This window comes from Pinus tabuliformis, chromosome 4_1 (genome assembly GCF_031772625.1).
Source record: "Pinus tabuliformis cultivar Carrire ecotype Pingquan chromosome 4_1, CPIR1, whole genome shotgun sequence".
NCBI lineage: Eukaryota > Viridiplantae > Streptophyta > Pinopsida > Pinales > Pinaceae > Pinus > Pinus tabuliformis.
In genome coordinates this window covers 662,618,179-662,642,507 of record NC_142303.1, presented here as the reverse complement: position 1 = coordinate 662,642,507, position 24,329 = coordinate 662,618,179, and the positions used below count along the sequence as shown (strand labels likewise).

The 24,329-nt window shown below is 36.8% G+C and overlaps 1 pseudogene across 1 annotated transcript; it reads left to right on the top strand.

The window, feature by feature from the left end:
* Positions 1–15,975: 15,975 nt before the first annotated feature.
* On the top strand, positions 15,976–22,556 carry LOC149177848 (NDR1/HIN1-like protein 12; annotated as a pseudogene). Its single transcript, XR_016258417.1, has 4 exons — positions 15,976–16,505; positions 21,573–21,685; positions 21,789–21,992; positions 22,155–22,556. The product of XR_016258417.1 is annotated as an NDR1/HIN1-like protein 12 (transcript).
* Positions 22,557–24,329: the final 1,773 nt, after the last annotated feature.

The window sequence follows — 24,329 nt, the reverse complement described above, 5'->3', positions numbered from 1 at the left end:
GCTAGGCTGAAAACACTGTTACACCTGGCAAAACCCATGCCATGATAGAAAAGAACCACATGCAATGCCATGCATGCCAAATATAGCAAGGAAAATACACATGTAAGTTGATACCTGCAATGAAGACTCTTGTAGCTACTTGATCCTGCCTTTCCCTGCTTGATCTTTGCTTCCTCTTGCCTTCTTTGCCTTTCTTGCTCCAATGCCAAAATGCTCCAAGAAAACTCTAAGTGTCCAAGAGAGAGAGAGAGAGAGAGAGAATAAGGAGAGAGCTCCAAAACTCAACTGACAAAAGGTTATCAATTGATCCTTAGAAGCCTTTTTATGAGTGAGGCCTCTATTCTCTTCATTTTTCATTATTTTCCTTCATTTTCCTCCTCACATGCAACCTATGACCTTTCACCTCCCTTTTCTCCTAATTTCCATTATTTTCATAAATAAATGTGCCAAAAATTCCATTTTGCCTTTCCAAAGCCTTAGCCATTTCCTTTTCCAATTTCCTTACCCCTAAACAACCAAATGAACACCCCCTAGGATGTCTTGCCCAACATTCAGCTTGGAATAAGTGTCCCATCAACAATGGTTATTGTTTGTAACTTTTATTACATGGAATTTTCACCAGGGCTGTTACAAATTCAACCATAAAACAATAGGATAGTGGAGATCACAAAGCACAAAGAGAGCACAAGATTTACCCTGGGAAATCCCACTAGGGGGGAAACCCAACAACCTTTTCAATAGAGAAATTCTTCTTTTCAACAAGAGACACACCTATACTTCTAGTCAACAACTAGGTCAAACTGACCTTCAACAAATTTATGGTCAATCTTGGCCAACACCCTCCAAGTCAAGCCTCTAATCTGCTCCAACAACTCGACCCTCTTGTTCTGCCCTACACCGAATTTCAACTTCCTAGTAACTGCCCAGTATCCCATAATTTCGGCCCTGCAATTTGCCCAAAAAATGTCAGCCTTGCAACTGCAACTGCCTAGGAAAAAATGTGAATCGGAGAGAGATAGTTCCTCCACATGTGCAAGCTAGATAGAGAGAGAAAGAGATGAATTCATCCTTCTTTTTCGTCCTCCTTATCCTTCTTGTCCTTCACTTGGATGCCTATAAGATTCTTATTTTAGAGAGATTGAATTGTTTCCTTGTGGATGAGGTCAAACTATCTTTATATAGTGATCTGTTGGGTTGAATGGGTGTCTCTTCTGTCTAGGCCGACTTGACTTGGAGGGAGGATGACTTAACTAACTTTGGAGCCAAAAATTTAATTTTGAAAATTCAAAATTTTCTCTTTTAAAAGTCCATAAGGACATGACTCAAAAATACATTTTCCTTTTGACTCTAACATGAAGAAAATGCTTTACAATAATCAACATAAATACACAAAGGGCCAAAATATACATTATGAAGACCAACCATCGTTACAAAATTCAACGCTCTTGTGTTGTCTTTGTGCCTCTTCGTTTCTCCTCAGATCTTGTCTTTGGGTCGGATTTAGAACCTGATGGGGGCAGTTTTGCAAGCCTTTTTAAGGGGGATGGACCTTTTTGAGTAGTTAACATATTGTTCTAGACTTTGAGCATGGTTTATTCGAGCTTTATCATTTTGGGTTCTGGCACCACCCTAGGATCTTGGTTGCTTAATTCCTCTAGCATTGTTGAGAGGATTTTCTCATATGCATTAGGGTTTTCACCTTCCTCAGGTTCTATTGATTATTGGTTAGCATCAACAACTTTTAGATTAATATGTTTGGGATCTAAGTCCTCGATCTCCATGCTTTCGTACATGGGGAGGGCGATGATGTTATCGTCAAAGTCCCCCTTGTTTTTTCTTTTCTTGATTGATGGATCCAGATTGGCAGGGCCTTGACTGCGAGCATTCTCCTAGGTTGTTTCACCATTTTGCTTAGAGTCTTCCATGTTGGTGAGAACTTCATATTTATTGTTGGACTGAAGGTGCTCCTAATTTTTTATCGCGAGATTCCTCTGGGCTTTTCTACATCCATTCTAGGGGAAGAATCCATTTGGATTTGCTACTATAGTAGGAGTTTGAGGAGATGAAGGATTGAGAAGGGGACATACTCGAAAAAGGTGCCCATGCTCATGGCAATGCCAATATCAAAATAGGACATGCTTGTAATCAATGAGCTGGGCGATGACGATGTCATACAGGGAGATCTCGATGGATTCTAGAAGAGGCTCCGAGATGTTCATATACACACATAACCATGCAAAGGCAATATATTTAATGCTCTTTGTGATCTCAGAGCTTTTGATATATGACCCAAGGGTATTACCAATGTCATCTAGAATGTCCTCCTGCAAATATTCAATGGGTAGTGCATAGAAGTCGATCTAGACAGGGGCAGTTAGGAACTTCTCATTCTCCAGGTTGTATATGGGGGTCCAGAAGTAGATGAAGATCCTGACGCTATTAAAGAAGTATGGGCATTATTAGAAAACCCTTAAATGGTCCTCTAGGTTGGTAAAGACCACCACGAAGAAGCCCTTGGAGCCAAACAACAACTCAACATGGCCTTCGAGTTACCATTTGTTCTTGATCTAGAGGCTTAGGTCCTTCTTCGGAGGTCGAATGCCTAGGAACTTGCAAATGAGGGTGTGATTTTGAATTTGTTTAATGTAGCTCAGGACCGAGTCCCGTTTAACCTCACAATAGGGGTTTTTTGTTGCTTTGGCGAGGCATCTATTATGGCTCTTGTTTCGCCAGTCTACTCCAAGAACAAGAGGAGTGCTCTTGTCATATGAAAACACCATCCTTGGGAGACTAGGTCATGAGTTGTGAGTAGGGCCTTGACAACCGACAAAAGCTTCTCCCACCGTGATGTTATGGTGGGGGGAGGGGTTTGAGACCCCCCTATCGATGAAGATGTCATTAGTGCAATAGATCCAAGGCAAAGAAAAAATCCAAAGGTCCTCTGAAAAAATTGACATATTCAAAATCTTTACTAGACCATTCAATTGCGCTGAATACGACAAGTTGCAAAACGGGAGCATGGGATGAATGAACTTGATATAAAATTCATAAATAAAATATTTCAATGTCAATAAGAGAAAATATTTTCTCAACTTTTGTAGTCAAAAAAATATTTGGTTTTTGAGAGATTTGATCCCTCTTTGTGCTTAATAAATTAGGAAATAAATAAATCTATGCTATTATTTTGAAAATTTTCAACTCAATATTTATTTATTTTTAACTATAAATTATGGTAACCATTTTTCCTATTTCTTTTGAACTATAAATTATGGTCCTATTCAATATGCTCATTAACTATTGAGATTTTGAAATTACATATTCTCTCCATTGCTATTAGAATGGTTAATACAATATTATTTAATATAATAAATTTAATTTTTTTATTCTAAATATATATATTTACGCCACTAAGAACTCAATCGACAACAGTGGGAGATTGGTTAACGCTTGATTAAGATGCAATTAGGTTACACTCAAACGATTTTCAATCTATCTCCCTTCGTTCCGTTCCTATTGTGTTCGATCTCCCGTCCTTAGTTTGATTTCTCTCCCACCCGGTTCAGTCTTATATTTTATTAAGTGTTTGATTTTAGCTCAAGTTTCTTGTTAAGCCCAGTTTAGTCCGAGCGAGTGTTGACAAATCTCACCTGGTTTTGTATGAAACCCAAGATTCTTGTTAAGCCCATGCCTTACATTATCACCGTCAAAAACATAAATGAGTTTTCCTCTAGAGTGCAATATATGACTTAGTGTGCAAGCCAATGTACTTTTGTGTGCTTTATTTCTGTATTACTTCAAATAATGTTCAATGAAAAATTATTGAATATTTATTAAACAAGTATGTATTTTTTCATTGCTTCCTTTTTGCAGTAATTGAAATTTCAGCAAACACATCTATTGTAGATGCAGTACAAATACATTCTGAGCAAAATATTTTTCCTGCTCCTTTAAGAAATCCAAATGCAGACGCTACTATAAACTGGTCCAACATATATCTTGGTTTGGTGGATTATTCAACAATTATATTGTGGGTCCTGGAGAATGCAAAGCGTGGAGCATTTGCTTTAGCAACAAGTTCGAAAACTACAACATGGATGGGTGTGGGGGCCATTAGTGTCATGGGAGTAGTTGCAATGGGTGTGACTGGTCCTGTTGCAGTTGCTAGATTAACAATTGTTGCTTTTGGTACAGTTGCTGGATTAATAATTGTTACTCTTGGTGCAGTTGTTGCAAGTGGAGTGGTTGCCAATAAAGGTGCAAGAAAGGATGCTCTGACTGTTACATATTATCTAGGTGAGGAATTTTATAAGGTCATACTTCAATAAGATCCATTCAAGTCCACCACAGTAAGTATATCATCTAAAAAATATACTATTATTATTACTCTGTGATTGTGAAGTTGGGCATGTTTTGCTCTACATTATATAAAACAAAATATTTTTTAAGAGCTTTCTGACACATAGTATATAATATGGTTACAATGTTGTATGTTCATTTGAAACTATGAATTAAGCTTTTGAAAGCACAAAAGAAAGGATTTTCATTCAAAGCTTAAGCTCTACAGGTACTACTTATTATGAACTTCTGTAGAATAGAAATTATGGAAGATGCAAATCTATATGGGCACGTTGAGACAATGAATGCATACATGTGGTTGGAGTGCTAGTTGCAAAGAATGTGCATATGACATAAATAATGGGCATGGAAAAGTAGGCATATGTCCTCTAGTGCAGAAGGTATATTGTTTACATACGGGGAAGAATGTGAATGCAATGTGTCATTCCAAGCACTGTCATGATCTTTCTTCAGTACTTTGTGTCCCCGATGCCCCCCTTATGTAGTTTATCTACATCATCTTGTAAATGATACATATCTACCTTGTATATTTAGACTTGCAACTTTAGGATTATGTACTTAGCATTATCAGAAGAAAAAACGATCATAGATTCATATATCATCTTCTAAAAGCTCTGATGTTCTGTTTTTCTATTGTTACTAGTGCATTCCCATGTTACATATTGGTGTACGTCAACCTATATAAGGGCATAATCCTCTCAAATATTTTGGCACTGCTTTGCACATTTGTTTTTAAAGACTTGCAAAGGTGGAATTCTTGAGAGTGATATTTTATGTGGAGTTTCATTCATGTAATAAGTTTCATTTATAATAACCATATAGAGATAATAGTTTTGATAGGATATTTTAACTTCCATGGAAAATGAGGTGCTACCACTTTACTATAGTAGGTTAAAAGAGGATCTCCAAGTGACATTCTTGCTAGATAGAGACTTTATAGAGGGAAGTAGCTTCATTTGTCGAATGTTGGACAATAAAAAGAACAAGTTCCTAGGCTCACTTCGACCTTCAGTTCGTTGGCATGTATTAGTTGCTTTGCATGTTCAATCAAGATCTATCAAAGCTTTTAAAATAAAAATCAATTGGGATATAGGGTTTAACCAAGTCAAAGTGTAAACAATAAAGACCAAAAAAAACAAAAAAACCCAACATATTTATAACAATATTAAAAAAACATATTTAAATTTAGTCAATCTTTAACAAAGCTACATTCCTCTAGATTCCTCTGGAACTTTTTGATCATGTGATTAACAACACTTCACATTAGATAAAAATGTTCAGGTAGACTAGAATGAACTTGCAGAATAGATTTTGGAGCAAGACAACTCCATGTGCTTGGGATCTACATGCAATGGTCAATCATCATACTCACAGGAGCTGCACTTTTATTGTCCATTCCATGCCTTTTTGCAAAACCTATATTCAAATTGTTTGGCCAAACAACTGCCATTGCTGCCAAATTAGGACTTCTCTTGAAAATAACGGTTTTTAACACAATTCCACTTGACACAACAATTATTAATGCTTATTTTCAGTTTTATGTTCCATACTCTTGTATAATAGGGATATCATGCAACTACTATGCTACTGTGAAATATGACTAGGGTTCAATGGAAACTTCTTCAACAATGTCTTCTAATTTTGCAAGAGATTTTTCGGCGAAAATCACATGAGAAACCATTTGTCGACGCGTTTCGAACCAACTAGTGTGGTTCATCGTCAGGACAAGTTGAAGAAACAGATCCAGCTTAGCAAGTTAAATAGACAGAGAAGAGCCTCCAATGGCTAAAAACCAATAGCTACTTTTGATTAGGTACTAGGAACAAAACCCTTTTTAATAATTTAAGGGAAAAAGTTACCCTAGGGGGACCAATCCCTTAAAAATAAAAATAATTTTATGATAACAGTTAGTTAAAAATATTAATAAATAATTAAAATATTATGTAAAAATTAATTCATGATAATAATTAGTTAAAAATAAATAATTAAAAATTATATTTAAGGGAAAAAATTACCCTAGGGGGACCAATCCCTTAAAATAAATTAAATAAAAATAATTTTATGATAATAGTTAGTAAAAAATTATTAATAAATAATTTTATGATAATAGTTAGTTAAAAATATTAATAAATAATTGAAATGATATGTTAAATTAGTAATTAAAATAATTCATGATAATAGTTAGTTAAAAATAAATAACTAAAAATTATATTTAAGGGGAAAAAAATTACCCTAGGGGGACCAATCCCTTAAAATAAAATAAAATAAATAAAAATAATTTAATGATAATATTTAGTTAAAATTATAAATAAATAATTATTTCTTTTTTTTAAATAAACTAAATAATTAAAAATAGTAAGTTAAATTAGATTAGAGGAATTAAAAACAGAACTATTTTTATGAATATAAAAGAAAGAGAAAGTACAAATGAAAAATTAATATAAGTCAACTTAATAAATAAATAAATAAATAAATCAAAATCAAAATCAAAATCAAATAAACTAAACTAAAATAATAATAATAATAATAATAAATAAATAAAAATAATAAATAAATAAATAGGAATAAATAAATAAATCAAAATAAAATAAACTAAACTAAAATAATAATAATAAAAAGGACGACTAAGACGAGAGTGCTGGGACCCAACACTGACTGATTTTCCAGCCATCATCTCTATTGAGATTACTCGGCCTCTTTTCAATCTCAAGCGCCTCCCTAAATTTCCGATGATGGAAGTGCGAAACCTTAGCAATAACACTAGCTTCCTCAATACAAACATGATGATTGGTTTTTTTAGCATGCTCAGCTAAAGCGGAAGACTTAGTTCGCCTATGCTTAAGGTCTGCTGCATGCTCACTAATCCTCTGATTAATGGAGCGACTAGTTTCCCCAATGTAGGGGGTCCCACAGGAACAGGGGATCAAGTACACACCTTTCATATCTTTAGGGTCGATAGGATCCTTCGCTGATCGGAGGGACATGCGAATGGTGTTCAGGGGCCTAAAGGTCACAGGGACACTATGCGTCCTGAGAATCCTACCAATCTTATCAGTAGTCCCCTGAACATACAGAAGATGGACACCTGGAACTCGCTCCTTTGGTTCTCATTGAGATAGCGAATTCTTGGAAGCTTTAAGGAAAGCCCTCTGACCCATGAATCTACTATAACCATTCTCAACAAAGACATCAAGGAGATGGGATTTTTCTTTCTCAAAACTCTTCTTATCCGAGATCCTTAGAGCCCGAGTAGCAAGGGTACTGAGAACACCCATCTTTTGAGCCGAGAAATGATGGGAACTGGCATGAAGATACTGCTCAGTATGCGTTTTCTTTCGAAAAACTTGGTGGCCGAGGGAACCATCACTATTCTTAGAAATAAGAATATCGAGGAACGGAAGAAAAGCTAGTGCTTGGTTCATCTTTCCTTCCATGGTACTGACAATTTCAAACAGTTAAAAATGAGCTTTTCCTTGGTATATCTATTTGCAATAACAAGCTATATGAAACTTCAATAGAATTTTTTCAGGCAGATAAATTACAATTTCTGGAGATCACATCTCTGGAACAACATCCTTAATAGTCTCGAGCAAGGAGAATTTAACCACTTGCAAAAGGTTGAGATCAAAACAAATCGTCAGTCTTTAGAGGCCATTTAAAGTAAGTTCAGTTGCACTGCCAAAATTTGTCCATTTCATGGAGAGTTGAAGGCTAATGCCATTAAACTTCACAAAATCTCACTGATTTCAGTGTGTCCTAATCAGTCTAGGGAGATACTTTAAGAAACACATTTTTTTGCTATAATTTAAGATTCTCTCAATCTTTACTCTAACTTAACAAAAATATCGTTTTTTTTTTTTTAGATTGGGGTGTGGGTAATTGTTATTTTTAATTAAAGCTGTGAAACTTACAATAATTTAGTTTTGTTTTTTTGTTTTTTGTTTTTATTTACCAACCTAGATCCATCTAACTCTAGATCTATCATGCACTGAGAGGGATCAAATCCCTTGAGGTGCAAACCTTCTTTTTGGTGTGTAGAACTTGAGGAAAGGTTTGCACCTCGAGGGATTTGATCCCTCTCGGTGCATGATATATCTAGAGTTAGATGGATCTATGCTCGTTCTAGTTGGGGGCAACAATGTCACATATTCATATTATTATAATTTTGTAACTTTTTGAGATGTACATAATACTTTGAAATTTACAAGATTAGAAATACAAATAGTAACAAATGATATCAATATAACTATGTTTATTGATCAACAAAATGAAATAATTAATATATTAAATAACAAATACACTAATCATATCATTCAAATGTGATATGAAGAAAATATTGAAAAACACATAAATTATTTAGTAATTAACCTTAATATGTCTTCTTCCGCTTTTCTCTTAGAAACACCGGCACATTTTGCCATCTTTTCATATCGATCATATGGAAAAGGAGGTTGAAATCAAAGACCATCCAAAGATTTAACTCAAATATTGCAGTAAAAGTGAGACTTTGTCGCTCTGTCCTTCCAATATTAGTAGTTTCCTTTTCTAGTGTCAATCCCTGGGACTTATGGATTGTTAATCGCAAAGAAAGTCTCAATGGAATTTGTCTATTATTACCTCTTTTAATAGGTATAATAGGAATAGTAGGAGGGAATAGTTCATCCCATAGAATTCCAACATAGTTATCAAATGTTACTAAAACATATGTCAGAGGATCAAGAGGTGATGTTCCAGGATTATACACAATATCTTGAACTACTCCAAGAGCACCATTGAAACGTCTTGCATTAGTCCATAAATTTGAAGTAAAGATAACCCTAGCTCCAACAATAAGAAGGAGCTCATTATCCAAATTTTCCTCATCTACTTCAATGGTGTGGTTATTATTTGATCTTGTAGCAACACTACGTGCAACAAGGTGATTTAGGGATATCAAGCAACGCTTATTGTGATTGTGCACATCATCATTTGTTGCAAACAAATGTATAGCCTTATTAAATGACTCTTTTGTTGAAGCATCCAAATTGGAATTTGTACGTGTCATTCGCAATTCCCAGTCTTCTATTGTTGGAATCGCATCTTTGTTGTTCATTAATAAATGACGAAAACATATTTGATCATTGCTTTGTCCATCTTGCCTGAATATTGTATCAAGAGTTACAACAATCGTGAATAAATTCCATAATTCTTTTGCATGACCTTCACATGCATATGCAGGTCTATCCATAACAGGAGGTAGTTGTCCCAAATCGCCAACCAATATAATTGATATACCTCCAAAAGGGACTTCTTTATTACGAGGAAATTCTTGATGAAGTCGAGAATCAATATGCATCAACATATTTCTCCCTATAAAACTCATCTCATCAATAAGAATGTACTTAACATGCTTCATCTCCTCTTGTAAGGTAAGCAAACACGACTCTTGTAAATTGGTGAAGTTCCTTACTGGTATATAAAGAGAAAAGTGTATTGTTGATGTAGATATGTTGCATGTTGCAACACCAGTAGGGGCTAAAAGAAGCAATGGGCTCTTATGAGGAAGATAGTCAATTTCAAGTCTTTGTTTTATAGCACCAATCAAGTGAGACTTTCCAGTACCCATTGTCCCTTGGATAATCATAAGCAATTGTTCTTTGTTGTCATCTCCTTTGTAATGATCAACAACTGTATTAAATGTTATTTTTTGCTTTTCTCCTAAACTTTCAAATGAATATTTCTTTGAAGATTTAGTAGTAACAATTGCATTCACATTTTTCTTATCAGATATGAAGTTCACTGCACGTCTTGATGTCTCTTCATCAACAAAGCTAGAGCTCCAATTTCTCATAACATCACGATCCCTGAATCTAATCATGTCAAATTCACTGGCATGTATAAACTTATTCTTATACTAACCTGAAATAATCTCCCACTCATGTTGCTTAGAATCATTTTGTACATGTAAAACATCTTCATCCTCATCTGGACATTGAGTTGGATCCTTTGAAGGTATTGGATTGCAATCAATATGCCAAGGATTATACGAAATTTTTTCCCAATTTTGTATGATATCATCATCTATAGCTCCAATATCTGTATGAAAATCACGAAATGGCTTGTACAATACTAATTTAGACCAACAAAACTCCACAAATCTATTATTTTCACGAGGGGGAACTGAATTAAACTTAGGAAATACTCGTACAATGGCTACATTATTTCATGGTAACCATTTCTCATCATGGCAACATTTGCCATATGACCACGATCTAGCAACTTTTATCAATGAAAGGTGCTCCACACTCATAGGTCTCTTTCTATATGCATCAATAAGAGAATTATCATTATGGTAATTATATGCATCAACTTTTACTTGTTTGAAAACATTTATCCCAACATTTAGAACAATGAATCTACAACTACATTCAGAAAGAGGAAGCTCCAAAAGCATATGACATGTTTCTTGTGCTCCTATATATCTGTCAACGATAGTCTCACACAACAATGTTCTATATGCATGTGCTGCTGGCTCATTTGGATTTTGAATAGAAGAAATACACATCAACATATCATGGAAGCTCTCTGACCCTTTTTCTGCCTTTGTTGCATATTTTTCTATGTAGTTAATCACAACATGCCTAGAAAGAACAGGTTTCCAATCCATATTTGCACGCCACATCATCAATGTTTCACGATTATGTGTATTTAATCGATCATCATTTCGTCTAGGTTCATATATTTTTTCTCCACCCTCATGAACATAAAGTCTTGACATTTTGCATAGCTCCCATGGTGCCTTATATCTACACACCAATTTTCCACCCTTCTTTCGAAGGCATGATTTCTCATTGCATGTGATGTGGCACTCAACACAATTGAGAAGTTCTTCATAGTCCATCATTGCATCAGATTGAAATATTTGTTCAGTGTTCTTTAAGCAAGGATGATCATCATCATTTCGTTGAATAGGGATCTTTCTTTGATATTTGTTGCGGGGATTGAATGCATGGATAGATCTATCAAAGTATTCTTTTGCAAGTCTCACTTGAGTGGGGTCTTTCCAATTCAATTTGTCCATATTGGGAGCATCTTTTAGCCAAATAAACCCATGCACATGTGGAGATCCACGATGTTGCCATTCATAGCGACACAAAAAATCTGTAGCATGATGAAATTTTGAAAAATCTCATCTCGAAACAATGTATGTCTCAAATGCACATAACTTGCTACAATGTGAGGATTATCAATCACATTTTGACGTCTCCATTTCCTTTCTTCCTTTGGATCTACAGGAGACGTACTAGGCATCAATATATGAAAATCAGGGCATTGCATATATGCTACACTTAGTGTGAAGAATATTGTAGGAGACCCAATTTGTTGAACCAAGTCATATAATTTTGCATGACATTTGGTCCCATATGCACATGTACCTCTTAGAACATGTCCAAATCTCATCAATCTATATGCAGTTTTAGAATTAGGAAGATTTTGTAAATGCTCTCGTAACTCATCAACTGTTGTAGGTAGTTTTGTCATATTTTTTTTTTAACAAAAACTGCAGAAGACACTTGACCATGATGTCTCATAATTATATTGAGTAAAAAGTATCTAAATCGAGGATGTCTCCCAAACCTATTATCACGAAATTTGAGGAGATGTTTTGCATACTCATGAAGATGCACATTTCTTAGTCGTGGTTGTAACCAATCAACTTCTCCTCTAGGGAATAATGTTGGAAATGCCATATTAAATAACCCTTCAGTATTATACTCATTTATTCAAGATGAACCAATTTTAGGCTAATTAAAGACATTTGCACCACTATCACTAAATCCAAGTCTTTAATATATCGTGGTAATTTCTTAGCAACATCTTTAACATCCTGAGGAAAATTGATTGTGTGTCCTCTATATTTATATTGGCCACCTATTGAATGCATTACCTGCAAAATTGGACTCGCTCGTGCTATCAACATTTCCTCAACTTGTGTAAGACTTCCAAGGTCAAAGGTTACAACCCAAGATTCATATGATTTTGTGATGAAAATCTATGCTTATTACCCTCTCTTTTACATCTTGTACACATTGGACCTGTCTTAGTAGTCACCACTTGAATGCCAGGATATGACTGCTCACACACATGACACATTTGAGGATGACCTAATTTATTAATTCTTTCACGAAATATTTTGTGTAGTAACTTCATCTTCAGATGAAAGCACTGGTACATTGGTCATCATTGCAAGTTCATCCTTACATTTCTCTATTGATTGATGATCTTTGAGTTTCATACCCACTGGTACATTGGACATCATTTCACATTCATCATCACATTGCTCCATTGGTTGATGGTTTTGGAGATTCATACCTATAGGAGAAAAATGTTCAATTATTGGCCTTACATCACTAAGACTTTTGAATTGTCTTCTTCGATGTGCTCTTACTTGTCCTCTATTTTGACTTCTGCATTCTTCTTTATCATCCTCATTCATTCCTTCAAATTTCACTCTTTTTCTTTCATAATTATTTATTCGTTCTTCTTCCCTTTCATCCTCATTTGGTCTTTGCCTTTGCCACCTTTTTCTTTCACAATCCTTCTTTCGTTGTTCTTCCCTTTGATCATTAGTCATTTGTTGTCTTCGCAATCTTCGTTGTTCATTTTTTTCTATCCTCTTCTGCTCTCTTTCCATTTCAAGTATTTATTTCAGATGATTTAATCCTTGTCTTTTAACTCTTTCTCTCTGTAAGCTTCTCATTTCTTCAATATTATTATTATTAGTTTCCCTATTACTAGTAGTCATGATGTTATATTCCTGTGAAAAAAAAACATATCAATTAACAAAATGTGAAATTTTTTTGTACACCAAATACTAGTAAACTCTACATAATTAATAAATAAAACTCACTTTCTTTACATATTGTATTCACATTAAAATAAATTCAATAAACAACATTTAATTTTTAATCTCAAACCTAAAAGAAATATAGTTATAGCCATAAATGCTCATATTATCAAACTAATGTTGTTATCGAAATTGCAGAATTTTCATCATTGAGAAGCAGCCTCATTAAATAAAAAGAAAATTATAGACACATTATAAATATGGATTTCTTCCTAAACATTCTTTTAATGAATTAATGGCTCAACTTAGCAATTTTAGGTATGTGTTGTTTTTATTGGAATTTAGTGATAGAATTTTTTGATTAGGCGATATAAAATTTACTTTTGATTTAATGTCTAGGTGTCATTTAAATTTTGTAATCTTTGTTTATTTAAAGAAAATCTGAGCGTAAAGGGCCTATAGAGTGTGCATTAGAAGAATGCAAGCAACACACAAGGTTTGCATTGGCTTTTAGTTAGCATTTATGGTTCTGTCCTATGTATATATAAGTATACTTTCTTCACAAGAGTTCAGAGCTCGAATCCAATAAGGCTCTGCAACCAATAATGGCGCTACCGATACCAGGTGGTATTACCAATAAGTTTGAATGTAGTGTTGACATACACGACCACTGCGGGTTTTCATACCCTATGGTATTCTGGTGGAGAATGATTCAAACTATAATTCACTAGTGCCAAAGAAAACATTGCCACACTGCAATTTTAAATATTTCCAGAGAAAACGAAAATGTAGCGATGCCAAATTTTTACCTCGATATTTACCTAGAAGTGCAACACGAATCCAACTACTTTGAAAACGAATCCACCTCTTGCAAATCAGATCATAACATAACTCAATTGTTGTTTTCACTGATTTTTTTTTGTTTATTTATGTGGCAATTTATTTTTTTTTGTTTGAGCCGATCATATATATATATTAATGGTTTAAGTGCACATTAACAAAAAAAATATTTTTATTAGTTTTTGAGGATGTGACATATTTACACATCGGGGTCAATGTGCCTATCGACGCAACTAATGGTTTCACTAGGAATAGAGCCCACTTTTGAATGCATGCACATATGGTGTGCCAAACTCTTCAATGCAAGCGCAATGAAGCAAGCCCATTGTTAACATCCTTAGCATGAGGACAAAGTGTTGACAGAGTTTGCCCCAATTGTGACACGTCATATTATCTATCTTTTGTCCACCAGTCCCATATTATAAACCGAATTACAACTTTTCATTTTAATACTTATAGTCATCAACCAAAAGCATACATAGAGGCCAATATCTCACTCGTGAAACAGGGCACTCGAAAAGGCCAAAAGAAGTGTGAGAGGAAAGAATATGCATTTTTTGTTCTTCCGAAGAACTGAAAGAGAAAAACATTTCATTTTAGAATGTGAAGCCTTGAAAAACAACAGAGAAAAATATGCAAATATGCTGACAACTAACTCTTGGGATAATCTATTTAGCGACCGGTTTATCAAGACACTGAAAACATTGATTTTGAAGCTTCAAAAAAAACGAAATATATTAATCATGAAAAAACAATCTATCTCATCAACTATTTTTAACTTAATGAAAATTAAAATAATTTCTGCGTCCTTTTGACTCCTATTGAAATCACTTCAAAAGTAGCAATCACTAGTTACGCTTGACACGCCCTCGGATCCATTTTACACCCTCCCATCCAAAGATGAATATTGATACACGCGTACCTCATTGATTAATTTTGAGAGGAATTTGTTTTTTCGGACAAGGCGCCCACTACTCTATTCCAGCCGTTGTCTGAATCTAACAGTTATCTTTTTTGACATTGCAACACGCGTCGCAAACTGATAGGTACGAAGGGCAGTTCGTGAATCTGGATCTCTCATCTGTCATTATATGAGCGCGCCTGGAGCGGGCTCAGCTGTTTTTGCTTCGGGCGCAGGCTTAGCTTTTATTCTCTAGGCACGGTCTTGAAAGGTAGCCTCTGATTTTTGCTGGAACTATCTTTTCAGCTTCTGCTATTTGACAAGGATGATTGCTGTTACTGTTGGAACTATCTTCTCCTATTTTACAGGGATGATTGCTGTTACTGCTGGAACTATCTTTTCGGCTTCTGCTATTTTACAAGGATGATTGCTGTTACTATCACTGTTATTTTGTTCATCCCGACTTTCTGAGTTAGCTAATTTTCATAAGAGAAAAATGCTTAAGCATTTGGAGGCCGAAGAACTCTGTTCATTTTACCGCAATGGATTTGTTCGGTTGGGGAATAAATTTTGCTTATATTTTCTTCGTGGATTTTGAGATTCACTGTATTGGAATCGTAGGCCTAATCTCCGACTCCATGGTATAATATTTTCAAGTTCGAAATCTTCAGGGTCGAAATCTAGAAACCCTGGTTGGAAATGAGGCTCTCGTGAATCTGGGAATTTCTCGTCTATCGCTATATAAGACAGAGAAATAAGGCAGAGTAATGCTGTATATTTTTGTGGCAGGGATGCATGTTCTTGGCCGCTTCGAGTAGACGTGGCTCGAATTTTCTTTGTAAGCGCTCTGAAGCTTCTCGTACCATGTGTTCAATCCGTCCTCTAAGACTCTGTGTTCAATCTGTGATTTGCTCAAGCTGGATTTTCTTATTTCCGGATTGACGCCAAGCGTCAGAAGTGCTAGAGCTCTGAGCATTACAGTGCTACTCTTGGTATTTTCCGCTGGATTGTGTTCAGGATTTTTGTATTCTGCTGTATACTATTGTGGCAGGGATGCATGTTCCTGACCTGGCTCGAATTTTCTTTGTAAGCGCGCTGACGCTTCTCGTACCCTGTGTTCAATCCCTGATTTGCTCAAGCTCTTATTTCCGGATTGACGCCAAAGGTCAGAAGTGATAGAACTCTGAGCATTACAGTGCTAATCCTGGTATTTTCCGCTGATTTGTGGTCAGGATTTTGTATCGGGAACCGAGCAGAGATATCCAGCCATGTCCGCGAAGGGATGTGTGACTCCCAATGATTGTGGCTAGCATGGCCACTGGTGGGAAGAGTTGCCGTTCAGGAGATTCCTGCTGGTTCTGTTCGCGTTCCTCTTCATCGTGTTGTTCGTGATCCTCGTCATCTTCTTGACACTGCATCCGCAGAAGACACGGTTCTACCTGCAGAACGCTACGGTCAACGAGCTGAATGTGAGCTATAGATTTCTCACTTCCAGCCTGCAGTTCACCGTGGTGTCGCGCAACCCGAATGCCAGGATCGGTATCCTCTACGACAGTTTGAGCAGCTACGTTTCGTATCTGGGTATGCCCCTCTCTATTAGTGTTGGGAATTTTTCTGCTAAAATTCCAAAAACAAAATCAATAGAGCAGAACAATGCTCTGATACCATGTTGGAATTTTCTGATAAATTCCATAACAGACAGACAAAAAAAAATGCTCTGTTTTTAACACTCTGTTTTAACACTGAAAAACAGAAAATCGCTTGCTGGAAACTGTGTTGCAGCAACGCTGAAACTGGTGTAACAGCAACGCAGTTTCCTCAGTTGTTGTTTGTGTAACAACAATGGTGATTTGACATCAAGCCTATTTTTGATTGACGGTGTAACAGCAACGGGAAAAATAACTTGTATTCATAAACAATAAACCAACTGATACAAATTCGCCTTCCTCACATAGAGGGATTTCCACAACTTCTATTACAAAACATCTTCCTCTTAACAGAGGGATTCACCAATCTATGCTAAAGAGCATCTTCCTCTCAACAGAGGGATTCACTGATCTATGCTAAAGAGCGTCTTCCTCTTGACAGAGGGATTCACCAAGGAACGCTTCTGTTCCACACAAATAACATCTACCTCTTCCAACATGCTTGCTTCAGAGGCACTTCAATCTGTCCAAATTGACACTACTGTGTCTGCCTGATATTTTACACTGCTGTGTGTAAAAATCTCTTCATTTGCGCTGCTCTTCACAATGGCACTCAGGCTGTAATATCTCTGCACTGCTGTGCATTACAGACTCTGTCTTCTCCTGAAAAACATTACACTGCTTTGTGTAAAACTTTCAATACATTTATGCTGCTGCATATTCCATTACAAAAACTTTGTCTCAGCACTGCTGTCTCAGCAACTCTATTTCAGCACTGCTGTTTCAGCACTCTGTCTCAGCACTGTGTTTCAGCACTGCTATTTCAGCACTCTGTTTCAGCACTCTCTCTATCACTGCACTGCTGTGCATAAAATAACTTCTTAAATTGCTCTCGCGCTGCTGCGCATTCCTTTCACATTTAACAACAAAAATACGCACTGTGTGCTCCCCTTCATTGATTACAATCGCACTGCTGTTGTGCCTCACTTGCATTTCAGATGCAAACAACAAAACTGTGTTGCTGCGTTTCTACCATTTCTCACATCAAACAATCATAAAACAAATTACTTTCAATATCTGCACTGCTGTGCATTTTTCCCTTTCTGCTCTCTGATACGTTGTTGCGTCTTCTCCTCAATCTCTTCTACACTGCTGTGTCTTCTCCTCTACATTGTTGTGCCATCTCTTTACATTGTTCTTCACGCTGCTGCGTCTACTCTGCTGTGCACTGCTGTGCGTTTCATTACTTTTCTCCACACTGCTGCATCTTCTGTTGTGTCTACTCTTCTGCACTGATGTGCCTTCGTTGCTGCTTCTGCTCTGCAGCGTCTTCTGCACTTCTCTCAATCACACAATCACATTCAAGCGTTGTTGCGCTTCTCTCTTACATTTCATTTACAGTCCCTGCACTGCTGTGCATGAAAGCTTCATTCATTTGAGCTCGTGCTGCTGCACATTCTTTCAAAAACACTCAGAAATTACATTTGAGTGTTGTTGCGCTGTATTGCAGAGAGATTAACACTACGCCCGCTCTGCTTCTATGCTGCTGCTCATTACATTAAAAACAACACACCAGAAAGAATGCTTAAAATTATTATGACAAGACTAGAAATTAAGACAAGGTATGGAGTAGCAGACAAATAAATCTAATTCCTGATATTTCTGGATGTTGCGGTACATTCCCCATGTCTGCAATAAAACCTGGTATTTACTATTTTTACCAACATTTACCAGTCACATTAAATTTCATTTATTGCTTGACTGATAAATCTGGCCGTCAATGAAGATTCAACTTCATGTCACGCAAAAGATAGCTCCGTGTTGCAGGGATGTACATTCAATCAGACAGCTGCCCATCGATATCACACGGCTCTATCTGCTCCAGGGAAAATTGCTTTGGCAAAACTGCTGTCCATGTGTCTATTGTTTTAATTCGTGCTGGGAAGCGTACTGGTTTTTTGGAAACAGTACGCAGCAGGGGAAATTAATATTTCAACACTCCCCTTTAATTTCCACTGCTAGGTTATCAGTCATACCTAGAAACTTCATAAAAAATTCAAAACTTTTCTGATCCAATAGTTTGGTCAGAATATCTACTACCTGCTCCTTCTCTACTCTCATGGGAGATTTAATTTCATATCTCTCCCCTATAAGAAGATCCATATGATAGAGTTCTACCGGAGTCTTCATCAAATCTTCAATCTCTTCCTCTGTCATATTGACAAGGGTTTTGGCAGTGAAGCCCATCTCAGCCATCTTGGCAAAAATTACACATTGAACTCCATATTCTTTAAACAGATATTCAAGGAACTTCAATTCCTTTCTCCCATTCATGGGTTCTGTCAATTTCTTATCTTTAACTCCATCTTCTAAATGAACAGGGTCATCAACATGACTAGATAAGGAAAACAAAGAATTCATACCTTCATTTGTTGCCTCTTGTTCATTTCTCCTCAAGGGTGTCTGTTGTTGCCCTTGCATTGGCGCTGCTGTTTGGGGATGTGTTTCAGCCATCTCCTCCTCATCTTCATTATGAGACAAACAGTTTTTATCATTCACTGTTTTCTCTAAGCTTTTATCACAAGCTTTCTCCTCAATGAACTGAGGTTTTGCTGTCTTCACTTTCTCCATGCCTTGATAGGTTATCTTGAGAGTTTCTCATGCTTCTTTGGATGTCTTAGCTGCTGCTATCCTTGGAAACACACTCTCATCCACTGTTCGATACAAGAAGTAGAGGGTCTTAGCATCCTCCTTCTTATAGTTCTTCAACAAATCTTTCTCTGCCTGAGTTAAGCTATTAAGCTCATCATCATTTGCTGGTTTTTCAAAACCATCTTCAACAAATTCCCATAAATCTTCTCAGAAAAGAAAAGCTCTCATAACTATTGCCCAATAGTCATAGTTTTTCCCATTAAACTGTGGGAGCTGGGTGTTAAACATACCCATACTAGTGCTAGTGCTAGCCATTCTTTCAATACTTGACTGTGTAAGAAAAATTCACTCACTTTCTTCAACAACAACACAGAAAAATTCTTGAGAAATACCTTGGATTCTTTCTTGGCTGAGTCTTCACGCTGCTAGAGAAGCTGCTGCAGCAAGAAATCCTTCCTTCAGCTTCTTTGACACTTCAAAGAGCCTGGACTAGCTCTGATACCACTGTTGGGAATTTTTCTGCTAAAATTCCAAAAACAAAATCAACAGAGCAGAACAATGCTCTGATACCATGTTGGAATTTTCTGATAAATTCCATAACAGATAGACAAAAAAAATGCTCTGTTTTTAACACTCTGTTTTAACACAGAAAAACAGAAAATCGCTTGCTGGAAACGGTGTTGCAGCAACGTTGAAACTGGTGTAACAGCAACGCAGTTTCCTCAGTTGCTGTTCGCAGTGTAACAACAACGGTGATTTGACGTCAAGCCTATTTTTGACTTACGGTGTAACAGCAACGGGAAAAATAACTTGTATTCATAAACAGTAAACCAACTGATACAAATTCGCCTTCCTCACATAGAGGGATTTCCACAACTTCTATTACAAAACATCTTCCTCTTAACAGAAGGATTCACCAATCTATGCTAAAGAGCATCTTCCTCTCAACAGAGGGATTCACCGATCTATGCTGAAGAGCATCTTCCTCTTGACAAAGGGATTCACCAAGGAATGCTTCTGTTCCACACAAATAACATCTACCTCTTAACAGAGAGATTCCAACATGCCTGCTTCAGAGGCACTTCAATCTGTCCAAATTGACACTACTGTGTCTGCCTGATATTTTACACTGTTGTGTGTAAAAATCTCTTCATTCGCGCTGCTCCTCACAATGGTGCTCAGGCTGTAATATCTCTGCACTGCTATGCATTACAGACTCTGTCTTTTCCTGAAAAACGTTACACTGCTGTGTGTAAAACTTTCAATACATTTATGCTGCTGCATATTCCATTACAAAAACTTTGTCTCAGCACTCTATTTCAGCACTCTGTCTCAGCACTGTGTTTCAGTACTGCTATTTCAGCATTGCTGTTTCAACACTCTGTTTCAGCACTGCTGTTTCGGCACTCTCTCTATCACTGCACTGCTATGCATAAAATAACTTCTTAAATTTCTCTCGCGCTGCTACGCATTCCTTTCACATTTAACAACAAAAATACGCACTGTGTGCTCCCCTTCATTGATTACAATCGCACTGCTATTGTGCCTCACTTGCATTTCAGATGCAAACAACAAAACTGTGTTGCTGCGTTTCTACCCTTTCTCACAGCAAACAATCATAAAACAAATTACTTTCAATATCTGCACTGCTGTGCATTTTTCCCTTTCTGCTCTCTGCTACGTTGTTGCGTCTTCTCCTCAATCTCTTCTACACTGCTGTGTCTTCTCCTCTGCACTGTTGTGCCATCTCTTTACATTGTTCTTCACACTGCTGCATCTACTCTGCTGTGCACTGCTATGCGTTTCATTACTTTTCTCCACACTGCTGCATCTTCTGTTGTGTCTACTCTTCTGCACTGATGTGCCTTCGTTGCTGCTTCTGCTCTGCAGCGTCTTCTGCACTTCTCTCAATCACACAATCACATTCAAGTGCTGTTGCGCTTCTCTCTTACATTTCATTTACATTCCCTGCACTGCTGTGCATGAAAGCTTCAATCATCTAAGCTCGTGCTGCTGCACATTCTTTCAAAAACACTTAGAAATTACATTTGAGCGTTGCTGCGCTGTATTACAGAGAGATTAACACTACTCCCGCTCTGCTTCTATGCTGCTGCTCATTACATTAAAAACAACACACCAGAAAGACTGCTTAAAATTATTATGACAAGACTATAAATTAAGACAAGGTATGGAGCAGCAGACAAATAAATCTAATTCCTGAGATTTCTGGATGTTGCGGTACATTCCCCATGTCTGTAATAAAACCTGGTATTTACTATTTTTACCAACATTTACCAATCACATTAAATTTCATTTATTACTTGACTGATAAATCTGGCCGTCAATGAAGATTCAACTTCATGTCACGCAAAAGATAGCTCCGTGTTGCAGGCCTGTACATTCAATCAGACAGCTGCCCATCCATATCACACGGCTCTATCTGCTCCAGGGAAAATTGCTTTGGCAAAACTGCTGTCCATGTGTCTGCTATTTAATTCGTGCTGGGAAGCGTACTGGTTTTTTGGAAACAGTACACAGCAGGGGAAATTAATATTTCAACAATTAGGACCACAAGAATATGAACGCCTTTGCTCCCATTCTATCCGGGAATTCCGTTACCTTGGCTCCCGTCGTCTGTGAGCACCTGAATTACGAGAGGCTGAAAGGGCCGCTGAGCTTGAGTCTGAGATGGAAGGAAGGATCCGCTGGTGACACTGTGAATTCCACCTAGACGGAATAGTTCGTTATCTTGTGGCCTCACCTACCCTTGGTAATTGATGTTCCTATTTCCATCTTGTATTTTGATATTCTTTTTATTGAAATTGCAGGCCTAACCTTTGTAGTTTAAAAAATATATTATAATCTCTATAGGTCATAATCTGAAAATAATCTTCCCTCTCGGTGATTTTCCTTCTCTGTGTTCAATAAACAGGTGAATCCAGAATGTTTTGGCATCTTGATTTTGCTAGCTTAATGGTTGTCTCTCTTTCTCTCAGAAAACGTGAAGTTGTGTTGTGTGGAGTGCTCCACTTGTTGTGTGGTGTTGTTTCAATGTAAGTCGTGTAGTGTTGTCTCAGTGTGTTGTGTTATGTGTAATATGTTAATATGTAAGTTCGTGAATGTTTATGTTTGTGGGTCTGTGGGTCCTTGATAATTGAGAGAGGGAGAGAGGGAATAAAAGACCAGGGCAGAGGAACCCATGGAATCACTCATGATTCACAGAGGTTGTCTTCAAGGAGAGAATAAAAGACCGGGGCAGAGGAGCCCATGGAATCACTCATAATTCACAGAGGTTGTCTTCATGGAGGGAGTAAAAGACCAGGGCAGAGGTGCCCATGGAATCACTCAAGATTTCACAGAGGTTGTCTTCACCGTGAGTGTCTAATGTCTAATCCTGAAAAGAAATCTATATACATGTATGGAATTGTTCTTTGATTTCTTGTCATGTTTTTTTTCTAATGAATTAAAGTTTACTACGCAGAAACTAACAATATTGTGGCACACTGAACTAAAGACTCTCGTTAAGCTGACGACCAATTAACAACTCTTCCCCAGCAAAGAATTTCCATAAATCGAATCCTTCAACAATGATTTTGTTGGCCAACAAAGTTAAGGTTAGTGCATTTTGATTAATTATTTGGTTTCTTGATTTTTTGGAAAATCCTATAATATTCAAAAATACATAAACCACTGTTCTTCTTTTGATATTTGCTGCATGGAGATTTTACTTTTGTTTTTATTTGATTTTTTGTCAAACCGGTTTTTAAGGTTTTGCATGAGGACAACTAAATTATGTGCATATTTTATTGTGTTCATCCTTCCTTCTCGAAAGGCAAAGCAATTTGTTATCCCTTCTTCGAATGTCTTCTTTCAAGTTGTTTTTCAATGGAACAAAACCTTGACATGATAATGTGAGTTTCAATGTCATTGTATCTATCCTCCTTTGTCAAACAAGAATTCCATGTTTCCAAAAACAAAATTTGCTTCATGTCTGGTAAGTCAGAGTTAGTTCATAAGGAACTGAACAATGTCTGATCTCCAACCATACATAACTCAGCTCCAACTTCTGTAATATCTTAAATCATCTGCAGTGTCAGATTCTGCCCCAGAATCCTCTTGATGTGGAGGGATTCTATGCTCATCATCAGTGGATGAACTTGACTGGGTTTGAGAGTGGTCGCTAATCCTGGATACCTTCAGACCACTCTTGAAAATGGCCATTTGAATTTGAAGTTCTTGATCAACCACTTGGCTTGGACATAGAAAAATACCCATGCCTTCAATTCCAACATTCTCATGCTCCTTGTCTACACCACTCGTACCACTAGATATAGCTTCAGGATTTCCCTCCTCCCGAGATGTTGCAGTCCTTCTACTCAACTCTTTTAATTTTGTAAGAGCCTTTTCCTTCTTCTCTTTTGTTCTCTCCTCTTATCTTTATCCTCGCACTCTGCGCCTCATAATCATGTGAACCATGAGATTGTTGAGTGTGAGACTCCCTTGCTGATTTATTATCCACACTCTCTGAACCATGTGTACTGTTACCTGGCATAGAAGCAACAACCTGCCTACTAGCATGAGAACAGGTTGTCATGTTGACCTTCATTTCTTTGATGGTAGGAACTTTCCTTTGCCATTCATTGTCACCTTCATGTACTTTAAATCTTGCTCTCATTATATGGCCTTCTCTCTCTAATGACTCTGAAGATCCCTTGCCTCCTTTGTAAAAATTCCACGAAAATCTGCAACTACTCTAATGAACAATCTGAAAGCTAGTTTCTTTTCATTAGGACACAAATTTTCTCTACTTATTTGCAGCGGAATAGGAACAAAAATAAACAGTCACTCAATAACCAAGACACAAAAATTTCTAGGGAACCCAACTGGGAAAACCCTTTGTTTGTTTGAGAATATGATTGGTAGAATAATGAGCAATAGATCTCTTACAATACAACACTGTCTCAAAAGAAAACACGATGGTTCTCCCTGCCTGAACTAGGCTTGAAACACCTACAAGTAGCCTGATGTTGCCTCCCTATTTCTATGTGCATAGGCTGCTCCTATTATTTAGGGGATTCTCCCTAAATCATTGCGCACATCCCAAGGG